Genomic DNA, 17,680 nt, shown 5'->3' with positions numbered 1-17,680 from the left:
ATTTACTGTGGATCACATCACCTTGTTAATTCCTTACAGCACTTGTCACATACAATCTGTAACTTATTCAAATTACACCATCCTAATGAGATTGTCATATAGCCAGGTAAATAAACACTACTTAAAAGACAACTGACATTAAAATACCAAGTTTTATTCTCACCTTTTCAGCCTAAGAATAATATGGAAATTCTGCAAATTCATTATAGACCCAGTCTTCTTTTGTCTTGTTGTTGCTCAGCTATCCTGGAGTGTCACTCATCTGTGTGATCTATGTTAGTTTCAGTGATTTCATCCAGCAGAGATGGTAGAGGAGACAAAAAGGACATGCTTCTATAACATCAAAGTCACACCTTAGAAGTTGCCTAGATGATTTGGGCTTCTCTTTCATTGACCATATCTAGCTATTAGAACGGCTGGGAAATATCACTTTTTCTGAGAAGCAAAGTGACACACTAGAATTTTGTGAATTTAATATCAGGAGAGAAAAAAATGTAGTTTAAAAGTTCCAGATTAATTGAAACAGATATCTTGGATTTAACTTTTATCACTGCTGAATTTTCTTTTCTTGGATGTTTGAAAGTTGGCAGACTGGCCTACAGTGATTTTACTGAAAACAATTTAAAAATAATAATAAAGGAAAACATTGCAAATCACGTAAATGGCAAGAGTGTAGATGTTAAGCTTATCTAACTAGAAAAAAATTAAATATAAATATGTTTATTTGACTTCACCAAAAATCCATTTAACAGTCTTGTGCAATTAGGCAAAAATGGAATGCGAATTTGTAATGTTGTAACAACATGTAAATAATAAGATTTTAGTGCTTTAAAAAAGCACTAAAAGCCTTGGAGATCTTATTAAAATCTTTTCTTATAAATTAGGAGATTAAAGTACATAGGTTTTAAATGTCTTTCTCAAAGCCATAATGCTAACTAGTAAGAGATGGGAGTGGACATCAGTCTCCTTTTTATCCATGCTCTTTATTTTATACCACGATGTCAGGTTAGGTCCTTAATAAGGTTATCATTTAAATAAGTGGTCCCAGCTTACTGTCTAACCTTTATTTGCACAGTAATATGAATGTGAACAAAAAGCTATTATTGATTGGCTGCCATTCCTTGACCAGACTACATTATCAAAAGTGGTGGCTGAAGTTTATGTTTTCTCAGAGAAGTGATATAGAGAAGATAGTGGGGGTGGGGAACCAAGTTCATATTGGGAATATGGAAGGTAGATGAGTATCTACATTCTCAGTATATTTGGAGCTGATTCTTCCAAAATTCTGAAGAAATAAATGGCCAATAACAGGAAGATTCTTGGAATAGCTTCTACTTTCTGGAAGTCACAGGCAATATTGAATACAGAAACTTCTTCATCAATATAGAATCCAGAGCAGTCAACAGCCATAAGATGGAAACCGCAGCTGGGATTCCAGGTTTGAAAGCTTACATATGGATCCCAGAAAACCTAGCTGGCTAAATATTAATATATAGGTTCACCCCTGAAATTTTATTAAGCTTGCAACAATGTGATTGTGAAATATATCCAAGTTAATTTTCTGTACTCCATTTATTTAATCATGTCAAAGTTTTCTGTTATTAATAATAATCACTTTTGCTCTTCAGCCCATATGCATTGGTACAGCTATACAAATTATTCACATAATAAAATGTGTTTACACCTGTTGGTAAATAGCCACTGGCTGATGCTGCCTCTCTTGGGTTACATTTTGGTTAAATCTGAATTTTCTGAAGTCTAGAAATTAAAATATTAATAGTAATACCCAGCATGCACATGTGTGCATGCCCGTGAGCACACACATGCACACACACACAGCCTCTAAAATCCTGATTCAGTTCTATGGATTGCCTCTATTCTGATTGGTCTATACCTGTGCCTTTCCAAGTGTTAAATATTTTGAAAAGTACTTCTAATTATAATCAATACAAATTAAACTTTCTAAATTTCTTTTCCCCTGACTATTCTTAATTGTGTGCTTTCTATTTTAAAGCAATCCCCCATATTTGTCTTACTATCTCATTTATCTTAGTGTCTTGACTGCTGTTATACATCTATGAATAAATGAACTTATTCTTCCTGAAATCAAAAAAAGCCTCTAGCACAAGGCAACATATTTTAAATAAATATTATAAATATAGTTTATGTATAAAGTTATTTAAGATAAATATTTAGTTAAAACAGGCAATTTTATTTCAAAATATGCATATTTTCAGTTAGCATTTTTAGTATATTAGACCAATGAGCAGAAGAAATCCCACAAGTAAATTATTTTCTAACCATCACTAGTGTTCTACAGAGCATTAAAATAGTAAAGCAATATATGTAGATGCCACATATAGGTATTAGTGAATTTATTCATTTATTAAACTGCTCAGTAGACATTTATTGGAAAACTAAAATGTTTAAAGTATTGTGGAAGATGGATATTTGAGGTACCATTCCTTCTTGTAATAAGGTTCCTATCAAGAAAGTGAGAAAACATAAAGCCAAATTATTGCAATTTCTTTAAAATGTTAAATGTGTCATAAGAGAACTTTCTAACATCACAGAATTGAAAGGTGAGAAATACCACTTCCAATTTTCTAGAATTTATGAAGCCTTCAAGAGGAAAGTAGCCTCTGAGATTTACCTTGGAGAATGGGTAACATTTCAGCTAAAGAGAAATTTGGAAGGGTGAGTAGTATTGAAAGGCATTTTAAGCTGTAGCTTGAAAATCTTGAGTATTTTGAAAAAAAGTAGTTTCCTAATGGGACAATCACTTTATCCATAATTCTCAATCTTAGAGTTTATGCAAATATTGAATGCATTTTACAAAAATGCATATTCCTAAGTTCCAGTCTCAGTGTGGTGTATATGAATCTCCAGTGTGGGGCCCAGGGATCTATATTATTTATGAACACTTGTCTAATCTCCCCACTCATATGTACCTACTCTCCACATATACCTACTCTAATATGTTTAAAATATACCCCTATATCCTTAAAAGGTACATATTGTAATTTTACATATTTAACATAAATAAAATGATAGTACAAATGTAATATTTCTTACTATTCTCATTTAAAATATTTTTGATATCTATCCATGTTGCTGTATAAGCATCTAATTCACTGCTTCTGGCTTCTAAAGAGCATTGCAGTAGTAAATGTGAGCACATTTCACTTGAAATAGACACCTTAATCACCCCCAACAACTCGCTAATGCAAACAATGCTGTAATAAATATCTTCCTACATGTCTATTTATGGACGTATGAAAGTTTCTCTAGATTATTTTCATTATTTGAATTCCTAGGTAATAAAATATAAGTGTATGAAGTGCTTTCAGATTGCTTTCTAGAATGACTGTGCAGGTTTACTTTGCATTAGCAGTGTGTGAGAGTTCCTGTGCCTTGTCAATACATAGTGCAGGACATTTGGGGGATGAGGGAATTATAAAAATAGTAGGATTTTTTTTCCCACCTGATTTCTAAACAAATTAAGAAAAGATTTAAAGAGTGGCTTCTGGGAAATCCATGTCTTTTTCAATATAATACAGGCCAAGAAAGAACATGGTTGTTCCTCATTTGTTCAGGCAGGCTTGCTGATACCCACCAGGCAAAGCTGTTCAAGAGGCTGTCCTTGAGAAAGAGCTGTGTTGAATACCTGGTCCCTGAAGAAAGCTCGTTCCTAAGAAAAAGGACAGGTTTACACACGTCCAGCGCTTGCTCCAAAATGTATCAATTCAATAAATCATTTCATCTGAGAAATAAGAAAGGTAGTGGAGAGAGGTCAGAAGCCTATCTGATGGGATTCCATTAATATAGCAAGAGAAATCAGGAGAAGGGAAGAAATATTTTCCACCAATATATATGCGAGCAATTTTCCTTTTCTTAAATTGGGTTTAACCATATGGTCCATTGTTAATCTGGGTGTAGATGACCCGTTTGAAAAAAAGATAAGCAGTCTACTGGGGCAAATCTGTTCCCATCTTCATTCGTCTTTCCTCAGCTGTATAATCAATGTTCCTTTGAGTATTCTCTGGGGACTACAAGTAGGAATAATAGACACAAAAATTTTGGAAATAAGCCAAATTGATGCATTAGTTAACTGAATTTCAAAGACAATTTGTAAATTTATATCCAGGTCTGTAAACTAATTATTCTATTTCTCATTTCATATTTTGCTCAGCCATGTTGGATAACATACTATATCATACAAATAGCTCACCAAATGACTCCAATGATAAGTGCTTAGGCATTCTAACAACATAACACTAATAATTAATATAAATGTCAAAATTTGAATATAAAATTCTTTATATTACTAAATTCTCAGAAAAAAAAAATAAAGCTTAACTGTTAGCTCCCTTGCAAGTAAAACCTCAACAAGATTTGAGCACAAAATTTAGAGCTGCGGTCCCCAACCCCTGGGCTGCAGACTGGTTTGGGTCCATGGCCTATTTGGAACCAGGCCACACAGCAAGAGGTTAGGAGCAGGCCAGTGAGGGAAGCTTCCTCTGTATTTACAGCCACTCCCCATCATTCTCATCACCACCTGAGCTCCACCTTCCCCCACCACCCCTGTTTGTGGAAAACTTGTCTTCCATGAAACTGGTCCCGGGTGCCATAAAGGTTGAGCACTGCTGATTTCAAGGTCAAAGAAATATTTTGCCTTCCTCAGTTAAAAGTCTTTATTTACAGTACATTTTAACCGCTTGCCCCAATTTATTATTTTACTTAGTCTCAGTAAGAAACCTCCCCCATGTCCTAACTAGAGCAAGAGTTCCTTCATCGGCTACTTCCTGAAAATAATGTACTTTCTCAAGATCTCAAATGTTGCATTAGTTCAATAACATGTGCTTCATGAAGCTCCCTACTGAGTTATCCAAAAAAAAAAAAAAAAAAAAACGGTTGTAAAGAGCTTTAAAAAGTTTGAAAGCAGATACATTTATACCTATCAATTTTGTACCCAGGTCGTAGAGTTGTACCAAGCAATGTTTGTGTTTGCAAAGTTCATTATTTGACTTGTCCAAATACTCTAGCAGAAACTTAGTAGTATCTGAGGTTAGGAGAGTAAGTGGGGGAAATCGTGTTGCTAACTGCTTAAAAATGCCAGTTATGTGAAGCCAGTTGGCAGTGATCCATAATCTGTAGATTTAAATTCAATTAGAAGATACCTCCAAGGAAGCAATTAATTTGGCACTGGGCATTTTTCCTAATTCTAGGGATAAGTATATTCATTTCCTATTGTTGCTATAACAAATTACTGGAAATTTAGCAGTTTAAAACAACACAAATTTATCGTCTTGCAATGCTAGTGTTCTTAAATCTAAAATGTGTTACCAGGCCTATCCTCTTTCTGGTGGCTCTAGGAATTTTCTGTTTCCATGGCTTTTCCAGCTTTTAGAGGCTGCATGAAATCCTTGTATTGTGTTCTCACATCCTGCTGACCTCTGTTTCTATTGTCCAATCTCCTTATCTCCACTCTGACTCTCCTGATTCATTCATATAAAGATCCTTGTTATTACATTGAACTCACTCAGATAATCCAGGATAATCTCTCTATTTAAAGACCCTTAAATTGGTCAAACTTGTAAAGTCCTTTTTACCATGTAAGATAAAAATATCCAGAGGTTCTGGTGATTAAGATGTGGATAGCTTTTGTGATTCATAATTAGGATTACCTTGCGGAGTTGAAAATTCACCAGGCAAATTGTCTTCTCATTGATACTGGTAATCTTTCCCTTTCAGATTATTCAAAAATATAAGTTTATTCCATTTTACTGTAAAACATTGATTTCCAGGAACTTCAGTGCTATTTTTAGTTGTGTTTTTTCACATAATATAAGAAATATATATAATATTTTATTAAAAATGCTAACTTATTGCAAAGCGTGCACAGACAATGCATAGCTTGATGATTTATATATTAATTTCCCTATTATTTTTATTAAAAAATTACTATAATCCCAGTGATTGAAAACAAGACAAATTTATTCCTGTACAATTCTGAATGTCAGAAGTCAGAAATGGGTCTCCCAGGGCTAAACTCAAAGTGTCAGTAGGCTGTATTCCTTCTAGAGTATCTAAGGGAAAATCTGTCTCCTTACCCTTTCTCATCTTCTAGAGACCACTCATATTCCATGACTCAGGGTACCATTCCTCCATCTTCAAAACCAGCAACACGGGCCGAGTCTTCTCATGCTGCCATCTCTCTGGTTCTCCTTTGTCTGCTTTTCTCCTCTACTTACGAAGACTGTGATCTCCTACCCCATCCTACTCAGATAATCCGGGATAATCTTTCCATATCAAGGTCAGATGATTAGCAACATTAATTCCATCTGCAACCTTAATTCCCCTTTGCCATGTAACCTAAGGCATTCACAGGATCCAGGGATTTAGACATGGACACCTTTGGCAGGGGTGGGGGAGATTATTTTGCCTACCATCAGTTGTTACCACGTGAATACACCTAAGAAATCATAAACACAGGTCAAGAAATGGCTAATTACCAGCACATCCAAAGCCTCCCAGAGGCCATGTCTTTATGATTCCTACTTCCTTCCTCCCCCCCAAATGTAAACACTACCTTGAAGTTTACAATTATAAATGAGTTTGTCACTTCAGGAACTTTAATAAAATGGTACCATATAGGGAGTATTCTTTTGTGTCTGGCTTTTTTTTTCTTTCAATATTTTACTTGTGATATTAATCCGTGTTCTTACTGGTATATGTTTACTTTTACTGCTATGTAGTATTTCATTGAATGAATAAAACACAACTTATGTATTCATTTGAATGTTGATGAGCATTTGGATTCCTTCCAATTTAGATTATTTCAAATGGTGAACCCAAGAAAATTTAACATATGTATATTATTGTTTATGTGCATATATATGAAATATAAAACTAGAAGTAAAAATTTGGGACCATTGAGCAGGCATATGTGCAAATTTGACAATGTCAATATACTTTCCCTTAATAGCTACATTTAATTATAGTCCAAACAGACATAGAGGAATATTAGTTTGCTAAAATAGTTTACCATGAATAAATGTTGAATTTTATATATTTTTTTCTGAATATATTGTGATAATTAAATTCTTCTCCTTAACTCTGTTAATATGTTGAGTTACACTAATTGATTTTCAAATGTCAAAACAATGTTACATCCCAGGAGAAAAAGTAGTTTGCTCATGGCATATTATCCATCTATCTATTATCTATCTATCACTAGATATAGTTTGTTAATATTAGTATATTTATTAGGATTTTCACAATCATCATGAAAAGTGAGATTAACTTGTATTTGTTTTAAATTTCTTGCCATATCTTTATTGGGTTTTTATAACAAAGGGGAATAATATACAAATTGATCCCTTTGTTTTAATTCTGGAAGTGTTTGCATTTTTTTGTTTTTAAAAATGTTGGTGGAATTTATCATTGATGAAGCCATCTCAGCTTAGAGGTTGTGAAAGTGGGTGTGTGAAAAATTTTACTTATAAATTTGATTACTGTTCCAATTATCCATTTCTGTATAAGAACATATTTCAGAATTTAGCAGCTCTAAACAATTTTATTTTGTGGGTCAGAAATTTGGAAAGAGCTCAGCTGGGCAGTGCTTGATTGAGTTTATTTATGGGATAATATCCAATTACTGGCTAGTGTTACAGGAACCTGAAGGTTTAAATGGGCTGACATCTAATGCCTCACTCGTGTAGCTGTGAGTTGGGGCAGCTGTCTGTTGGGAGCTCATCTCAAGCTTTCAGATGCCTACACAGGGCCTTTCCAGATGGCAGTCTCAGGATATTTTAACTTTTTACATGGTTACTGGCTTTCCCTAGAGCAAGTGTTCCATTAGAAACAGGCAAAAGCTGTTAGTCTTGGATTTTGTCTTGATGATCTATCCATTAATGAGGGAACTGTGTTAAAATGTCTCAACATGACTGTATATTTAGCGATTTTTTTCTTGCAGCATATCAAATTTGAAAGATTTTAGTTATTATTTCTTCAAATATTTTTCCTGTCTCTGACTTTTCACTTCTTATCTTGTGGCTCCAATTCATGAAAGTTAGACTACTTGGTATTGTCTCACAGGCTACTGGAATTCAGCTAAATTTTTTCAATCTTTTCCCACTATCTGCTTTGGTTTAGACAGATTATATTATTATGTATTCAAAGTCACTGATATTTTCTCCTGCAATATCTAATCTATGATTAATCCCAGCTAGTGAGTTTCTTAGTATAGACAAACTATGCTCATCTCTAGAAGTTTCACTTAGTTTTGTTTTATGTCTTTTATTTCTTTCCTTATCATTCATTCTTTAAGTCTGTGAGCAAATTTGTAATAGCTGCTTTAGAGATCTTGCCTGCTTATCTCATAATCTCATCATTTCTGGATCTGCTTCTGGTACTGATTTTCCTCCTGGTTGTAGATCCCATTTTTTCTGATAGTGGATATATCTAGTAATTTTTTATCAGAAGTCACACATCATTTTTCTATATTTTTAAATACTATATTTAGTTGTTTTCCTTTAATGAATGTTCACCTCTGTTCTGGTAGGAAGTTAAGCTATTAGCAGATTACATTGCCCCTTTTCTTACTTATTTTCAACTATTGTTAGAGGCAGAATTACCATTATTTCAGAACTAGTGTAGCTGTATCACTAAGGCACAATTCTTCTAGTGTCTCTTCTGAATGTTTTTGATGTTTATGAGGACTTTCCATATTGTCTGGTTGGAACTTGAATGTCTCCAAGTTTTTTCTGAGAATTGTTCAACGTACAGCTCTCAGATCATGCTTTCCCTGCCTCATGGAGTTTCTTCCCATGGATGCATGACTTGGTATTTACCAATAGACTCAAATGTCTGATTTTCATATTTCTGGACCTCAGAATTACCTGCCTATCAGTCTATGTATTTCTACCCTCCCTATCGCTCTACAAATTCCAGCTTCTGTAGCCTCCTTGAATCTGATCTCTGTGTCTTTAAACAACAAGATGATCATGGCTTACTAAGATGTTATTGGGCATTAGACATTAATCTCTGATGAAGTGTGGATGATTCAATGCAGCCTAACCATGCTTGGGGAGCAAACAATCATAAACAGAAAAAGAGCTATGATAATAAACTTTACACTGGCCATTGTCCAGTTATATCATTTTTATTCACAAAACAATTCATTGTTAAGATTTTTATAATCAATCTTAAACCTTTTAATACAAACGTATAAAGCAAAGACTATTTCTTAAACTGAATAGGTAAATTTAAGCAAGAAAATATTTTGGGTGGATATAATTTTATTACTATTTAAAGATTATTATTTTATAAGTTTATCTAAGTAGTAAATATAAACAGTGCTTTAGACTCATTAGTGAGACATAAATATTAGATTCAAATAAAAATGATGTTGTGGTCTCCCATTATTGTGAACATTATAACTATGTTTATTGATTTTTCCACTATTTAAGGCTTACTAGGTACTTTGTCTTCTAAACCTCATTAAGCCAGGATAAAAAATTAAAATGGGCAGTGTTAATCTTTTATAATCTATTACTTCATGCCAAATACATTTCAAAACAAAGGATAAAAGCTTGTCAGTATCACCTTAGTATGAAGAGAATTAGTGTACTATCATGGTAAATGAAATTCTATGCAGAAGTTTAAGGCAGAAGGCTCAGAAGTCAGCCTCACTGGGTTTAAATCCTGGCTTCACTGGTTACTAGCAATGGAATTCAGCAAGTTATTTAATTCTTTAATAACTCATTTTCTTCATTTAAAATGGGAATAATAGTTTTATCTGATACTGAGTGCTGTTATGGAGATAAAAAGGAAATAGAACATTTAAAACTTTTAGCATAGTGACTAGCACATGAATAAACACTGAAAATGATTAGTTTTTTAAATCTTTCTAATACAGAGTTAAGATATCTAAGATGCAGAAGATCCTGTACCCAAGAACATTTGAACTATTGAAATTTTCAATGAGGTTAAGCCATGAATTAGCCAGATTTCCTGTTTACTTGAGGTCATCTGACTCTTGGTACTAGTCTCTTAAATATAGAAGGAAATTTTTGCTGTTACTGTTTTAAGTGCATGAAAATGAATATTTGGTATTGTTTTAGTCTGTCTGGGCCGCAATAATAAAATACTGTAGCCTGGGTATATTATAAACAACAGAAATTTATTTTTTTTACAGTTTTGAAGGCTGGGAAATCCAAGATCAAGGTGCTAGCAGTTTCATTGTCTGGTGAGGGCCCACTTCTTGTTTCACAGACAGCACATTCTCAGTGTATCTTTTCAGGATGGAAGGGACAGACAGTCTCTATGGGGCCTCCTTTGTGAGGGCATTAATCCCATTTAAACAGGCAGAGCACTTATGACCTAATCACTTCCCAGGGGCCCCATCTTTTAATACCATCAACATCGGGGTTAGAGTTTTAACTTATACATTTTGGGAGGTCAGAAACTTTCAGACCATCGCAGGTATCACATCTATCTCTTAAGCAGAGTGAAAAATAATGCCCTGCTAATGATATAAATTTTCCTCACACTGGCTCTACCACCTTTGCCAAAACCTAAGTTCCCTTTAATGTGGTCCCCAAGCATTCTGTGCTGACCTTAACACTTAACACACACTCTGTTGTACCTCTCTGACATTTTACTCTCTCCACCACAAACTGTGAGTTCCTTGAGGATAAGTTTATCTTATTCGTTGTCATTTACTTAATTTCATCGTAAAATACCTACATGGTAGATATGTTTTAAAATGTCTTGGATGAATGAATGAAGAGAAATTTGGAAGCATTTTCTATGTGATCAATTCTTTCTCTTTTTCTTTTAATTTTTTGGTGGGGAGGTAGTAGATTTTGTTTTAAAAATTCTTATTTAAGAATTACTTAGAAAGATTTTCAGTGGTCTCCATACTGGTAAAGTCATTGAGAGTAATTTCTGGAAGCTTGGGCCTTCTCCTTCCTTCTTTTCAATACTTAATTTCTGTGTAATAAGTTCTTTTTACAATAATAATTTTGACATAAACAATATAAGTGCTGATGTAAGGGATTAATGCCTTAAGAAAAAAGTGAAAAATGTTATAAGGACTCAAATACCAATGTAATGTATCAATGCATTCCTTTTGCCTGCATCTCTATACCTTTTCACCATTGCGTTCACAATCTTCTACAAATGCCCATTTCTTGAAGCATTTGTATAGAGGATGTTTGTTTTAAAAGGGCTATAAAAGACATAAAAAATAATGAGATGGAAAAAAAGAATCTAACCTTAAATGATGTTGACCTGTAAATGTATCAAAGTGGAAAAGATTATAGATATTGATAAATTTGTGTGTCTTCTGATGTTTTAAATTAGATAAGTAAGTTAATTTATTATTTTTGATTTGGGAACAATTTTAAATTTATTCAAATTATCACTCTTATGTTACTAGTCGGTATATACACACACGTAACAAACACCTGTGTTTGTACACATAGAGATTTTAGCTCATTCTCAAACATGTGAGCAAGACCTAGGGTGCCCAGAAAAGATATGGTAAAGTAGTAATTGAGAAGTTGTCTTACAACCATTTTCAGAATTCTGCTAATTGAAAGAAAACTATCTAAATATTTTTTGGAAATGTCAAATGTGCCATATATTTTATTGTATATAATATGTAATTCTGTCAAACCCTAGATTTCCCAAATGTCTGTAATTTGGCTTTTGAAGGATAATTCCATTAAAGAAGATAGGTTAGTTAAAAAGTACTGGGCTAGGAGTCAAAATTTCCAGGTTTAAGTATAATATTTGTTTTCAGTTTCTCACTGTGTGACCTCAGGCATATTATTCATTTTCAGGCATATTATACATATTTCCATAGGCTCTTAAAAACTTTAAAGCATTTAATTGAAAAAAAGGAGTCTACAAGGAGAAATTGTGAATGAAAAGAATAAAAATTAACATAGACCCAGATATCCAAAGTATTTTGATTGATTTAAAATGAGTTATTGCCCTATCTCCAAATCATTTAAGTTAACATTAGCATTATACTGTATAATTCTTGTAATTTATTGTGTGTATACATGATGCACTTGTGTTTAAGTTAACTGTTTAATGCAATATGCATTATTCTTATTCCATGTTGGGTCCAGTAATGTTTTCTTAATTCCTTTATTTCCTTTATGAAGATTGAGCAAAACTATTTGAACCAAATTATAAAACAATAGCTGAACTAGATAAATACTAAATGATTCATAATTCTCATGCCTACAATTGCCATGCTAAATGAACAACAACTTCCACTCTAGAATCATGGAAAACTTATGGTAAATCCTGGCTTTGCAACGTAGTTATGTGATGAAAAATGTTATTAAAACATTCTAAATTTTACTTTCCTTAACTATAGAAGAGGTTATGATAAAAGCTAACTTTTTCTTCTGTGGTTCATATGTGCGAGGCACGTTCCAAGTACTTCAAGTACTTGAAATGTTTGTTTGTTTGTTTGTTTTCCCTAATTTAGTCATCACAGCAACCTTATGAGTCAGTTTGTATTGGGTGGGGAAACTCAGAGAAGTGAAAGGGCCTGAGAGAGGGGAAAGCCTTGTGTTTTATAGAGGGCTACTCTGGGGGGAGCGAGTATCTGGACCAGAACAGCCACTGTAATAAAAATTTTTTTAAACAGCCAATTTCTGGGACCCCTGTGTCAGTCTCATCCTGTAGAGATAAGGGAGTAGGGTAGCTTCGTCCTTATCATGGGGGATATGAATGCTGGCTGCAGCTGTCTGTTGGATTTACAATGCCCAGGTACTCTCCAGATTTCTGCAGCTATTGTTTTACAAGCCTGAGTTTTCCATTAACTGCATTCTGTCATATACATACTTTTCGGGTTCCCACCTGGAGCAAACCTAACACAAACTAGAACTGGGATTTTGAAAGTCTGTCAGGTAGATTGTAGAGACACTCTATTATTCTGTCTTCCTGCTGACAACTTCTAGATGAAATGAAGTAAAGGCATCTACCTGCAAAGGAAGGCATCTGGCACTGGTAACTTATCATCTATTACAATATCAAAAAAGGGAAAAAAAAGATAAAAACAATCACTCTTGCTTTTGTTACTGCTATTGCTGCTGCTGCTGTTTCCACTATTACTATGACTACTAGCTGTGATCCTTCTTTTCTGTCAAGGCATCTACAAATTACAGTAGCTTCTTCCATTTGCCTGCCTTTTCTTTCCCTTAGAATAAAAGTACACTGAGAAGAATTTTTAAAGTTCAAAATAACAAAGGTTAATAGGGACACTGCATGAAGTTTCAGTAACTATACCATTGCCTGAGAAACATACATACCGAGCTGCACTTCCCTGATAATTATCATTTGATCTCAAACCTATAATACTCACTTTTAGAACACCACACTGTTACAAAAGAATTGAGTTCTAACATTCTTATTTTGGTTCATTATTAAAAGGTACATATTGCCAAGTTACATACTAATTCTTGGTTATAATTTTACTTTATCATAAAAACTGAAACAGAAGACATACCGTTATCCCCCACGAATGCAGCATCACAAATCTATTTTCAGAGAACACTCAACATTACCTTTTTAAGCATGCATGATTCACCCACATAGAGAATTCAAAGTCCTAATATTATCATCTGTCCTAGAAAAATTTATGCTATGCTTTCTACAAGCATTTTGTAGAAAGATCTCAACTAGTCTATCTATAGTACAAAGGGTAAAAACACTTGCTATACTTTGGAAAATGTTCAGAATGTCACCAATAAATATCCTCAAATTATACTAGCGTGCTATGTATGCTCTTCCTGGCAGGCTTGGCCTTTTATGGTGAATTATATACTTAAGGTTGGAACTCTTCAAGATTTCTTGAACTCCTGCTGATCTTACTCTCTTCATTAAGTTCTAAACATAATTCAAATTCACATTTATACAATCAGGGATAAAATGGATATTTTTAAACCGCAGGTCTTATTCACATTTTGAGAGGCATTTTTTAGTTATTTTCTCTTCACACAATGATATCCTTTGTTGATTTAATTTGTGCTTCTTACAAAAATTATTTTCAGTAGATACTAAACTTTTTCTTGCTTAAATCTTAGTTTAAGCAAGAATCTTAATTTTGCTTAATTTCTTCTCTAATTTTTTAAAATACAATTTCCTTATGACTATTTCCCAGTCAGTTGGAGATGTTAAGTTTGGATGACTAAAGAGGAAATACAATAACTCTAAAAGCTCTAATTTTCCATAAACATTGTTACAAAACTCACATATCCTTTTAGAAGTTAGAAAGCAGCATGTTGCCCATCTGAATTATGTCAATTCTAATGCATTCAAATTGCTGTTTTACTTAACTTTCATGAAAACTAACAAAACAAGATTATCATTCTAGAATTGACAGATAAAAAACAAAGTGCAAGATTCAGTTAAAATTTCATGTGGAATATAACAACAACAAAACTTTCCCATTGACAAGGATATTACCAAACAAACAGAAAAACAATAGCATTCTCTTTTAGTGCCAATAAAGCCATATTAAAAGAAATAAACGTATTAGCTCTTTTACAGTGGTACACGGTCAGTGCATTGAAAAATGCATGATGGCTGAATTAATTATCAGCATCTTATCATAGCATCCGTATAGTAGTAGATGTACAATTTTAAGGTATAGGGAGAATTTCAAAAGGTCATCTATTTCCTGCACAGAGGATAATATTTCCCAGAAGAATATAATGCTCGAAATTTACATTTACTTTTTTTAAGAAAACTGTATAAATTCAGTGGAAAAAAAAGCATTTAAAATAAATTTGACTCAAAAGCATTAATGTATTAATTGCATAAAGGACTTTTAAAATCAGTGAGAGAAATATTAAAATAGGAAAGTAACTTTTTTCTATAGCACTTATCACCATTCTATATTGTACATATTAACTTGTTAATTTGTTTAGTATGTATTTCTTTTTGTCTACATGTAAACTACAAAAGATCAGAGACTTGTTTTGGGAGGGTCTCTAGTATATATACAGCCATGATAACATTTGGCAAATATTAATAGTTATATACTGAATATGTTGAATTATTATTTTTTTATATTTAAGTCTCTCCATCATTTACAATGAATATGGCCTTATCCTGTGCTTTCTTTTTCATGTCCTGGTAGTGAAGATAAGGTAAAACTTATGCTTATTTTATTAAGAAGATTAATTTTTTCTTTCTTTTTAGTCAATTCTCTGCCATCCATGCCTGGCTCTGAGTAGAAAACCTCTGGTAGCAATACTGGTTTGTCAATGTTATGAAGGGTGTGTGAGAGTGTGTGTGTGTGTGCGCACTTTGTGTTTAATGAGACAATGGGTTATTTACCAAGGAGATAATTTGTGCTATTTCCTTTCTTGTTAGAAAAAATAGGGCTACAGTCAGTTGTAGTTTTATAAAAAGCATTACTAATGTCTAATTGCTCTCATTCAAGTCAGCATGTCCAAGTACATGGACATAGGCAACGATTCAAGTATTCTCATCTTTTACCACTTTATTCTTTCCAAACTGTAAGCCATTTCCTTTAGGAAAAAATATCCTAAATAAAGGAAATTTCTATTCAATAATATTCAATTCAAGTTTAATCTTAGCTTTGTTATTTCAAAAACAATTCCATCTACAAATATTGATTTAGTGGCCACTAATGGTCAAGTATTGTGTCTATATCGTAGAAGAACTAAGAGCAAATAAAACAAGTACAATATTCCCTTAGCATTTACAATGTAGTAATGAATATAGACAAATTTCCAATAAATTAAATTTTGAAATATCCACTCAACTGTACCATTTTGTTGAAAATTAAATGGAGCACAGTGCTCAGGTTCTGAACTACCACAATAACAGATTATTAAATGATACATAATTTCTACTCCGCTTGTTACTTTCGTCCTTGTGACTCAGTGTTGTGATTAAGTTAGCTGTACTACTGCAACCTTCCTAAGCTCTGGGCTGCTGTTTGGCAAGTGTCTATACGTATTCTTTTTCTTTACCTATCTATCTACTGTTAGCAATTTGCCAGGGTTACCATCTCAATAATGACATCTTCATTTTTAAAAAATATATACAATTATAAAATGGCTATGGTACTAGATTGGAGTCGTAATTATTCTGGAAAATATTTTGTGTATGTGTTATGTTAGCAGAAAAGCTATCTTGCTCCAACTGTATATGTTCTTTTTACAGAAGATTCATTATTTTCCCATATTCTATCCTATTATAAATCTTCACTGCTAAAGGGAAACACTGACATAAATGAATGAAAAGAAATAATGAAAAATAAAGAGTAAGAATAATGATGTCTTAAACTTGGTATCTATAGAAAATTTTAAGGAACTAAAAACTCAAACCATTTTTTGATATATGGATGACATAGCCATAAAACTGAAAATTCTAACAGACAGGAGTAATTTGTTTCCTGGTAAAATGATTTATGTTATGTGCCATGAATATCTTCATTTTTATTAGTAGATCATACAGAGCCAAAATAGTCACTGGGGATGTCCCTGATTTTAAAATGGTACCCATACATGAAGTTTCCTTAAGTACAGTGTTGATTTTGATAATTTTAAAAATATTACCTATTTTTTTAAAGGAACTGTGTTTTACATTGCTTCATGAAAAATAACTATTTTATTTATCGTAAAAATCAAAACAAAGATTTTTTAAATAAAACAGGTATTCCCATATCTCTTCAATTATGTTTTATTAGAGAGAGTTACCTGCTATTCCCTGGAGTAAGGTGCTTTTCATTATGTAGGAAAATGATCATAAGAATTCTTTGGTTTGCAAACAGGAGTATTAATCAGTGGACAATTCGGTTAAATCACCTATATAATTAGTCATTTGTTTTTATCCCTCTGACTCTTTTTTTAATACTTCTTATAAACATTTGTATTAAATATTATGGGAAAGGGATACATTACATTAAATGTTTCCTTTCCTTCATACCTAGAAAATGTCTTTAAAAAATATATATGATACAACACAGTGGTAGAAATAATCAAAGAAACTATAAATATTGTGCTAGGCTGAGAGTCAGGAAGCATTATCATGGATTTCCAGGAAAATCTATAATACCTTCTTAAATATGAATAGTGGTATGTGATTGTTGTTTCTATGAAGAAAATAAATATAATAAACTTGTTAGTAATGCTTAAATATTGAACACAGCATCATTTCCAGAAATGAGAAACTTAGTGTTCACTTTTTCAAGTGGGTGATTTGACTCTGGACCCCCTGGAGCACCCCAAAGAGATTTTGTTGATGGCATATGTGAACTTTTCTGTTGGGAATACTTTTCTGTTGGGAATAAAGAAATTGTAACTTCAAAGTTACCAAGTTTCAATTATGCAAAATGAGTAAATTCTGAAGATCTAACGTACAGTATAGTGACTATAGGTAATAATATGAGATTCTGTACTTGAAATTTGCTAAGAGAGTAGATTTTAAGTGTTCTCACCACACACATACACACAAAAGATAACTATGTGAAGTGATGAATATATTAAGTAAATTAAAAGTAATAATTATTTCATAATGATACATATTAATATGTCAAAACACGTTGCATACTATAAATTTATAGTTTTTATTTATTAATTATACTTCAATAAATCTTTAGAAAAGGTGATTTCAA

The sequence above is a fragment of the Lemur catta genome, chromosome 7 (assembly GCF_020740605.2).
Source record: "Lemur catta isolate mLemCat1 chromosome 7, mLemCat1.pri, whole genome shotgun sequence".
In the NCBI taxonomy this organism is placed as follows: domain Eukaryota; kingdom Metazoa; phylum Chordata; class Mammalia; order Primates; family Lemuridae; genus Lemur; species Lemur catta.
This window is presented reverse-complemented; position numbering follows the sequence as displayed.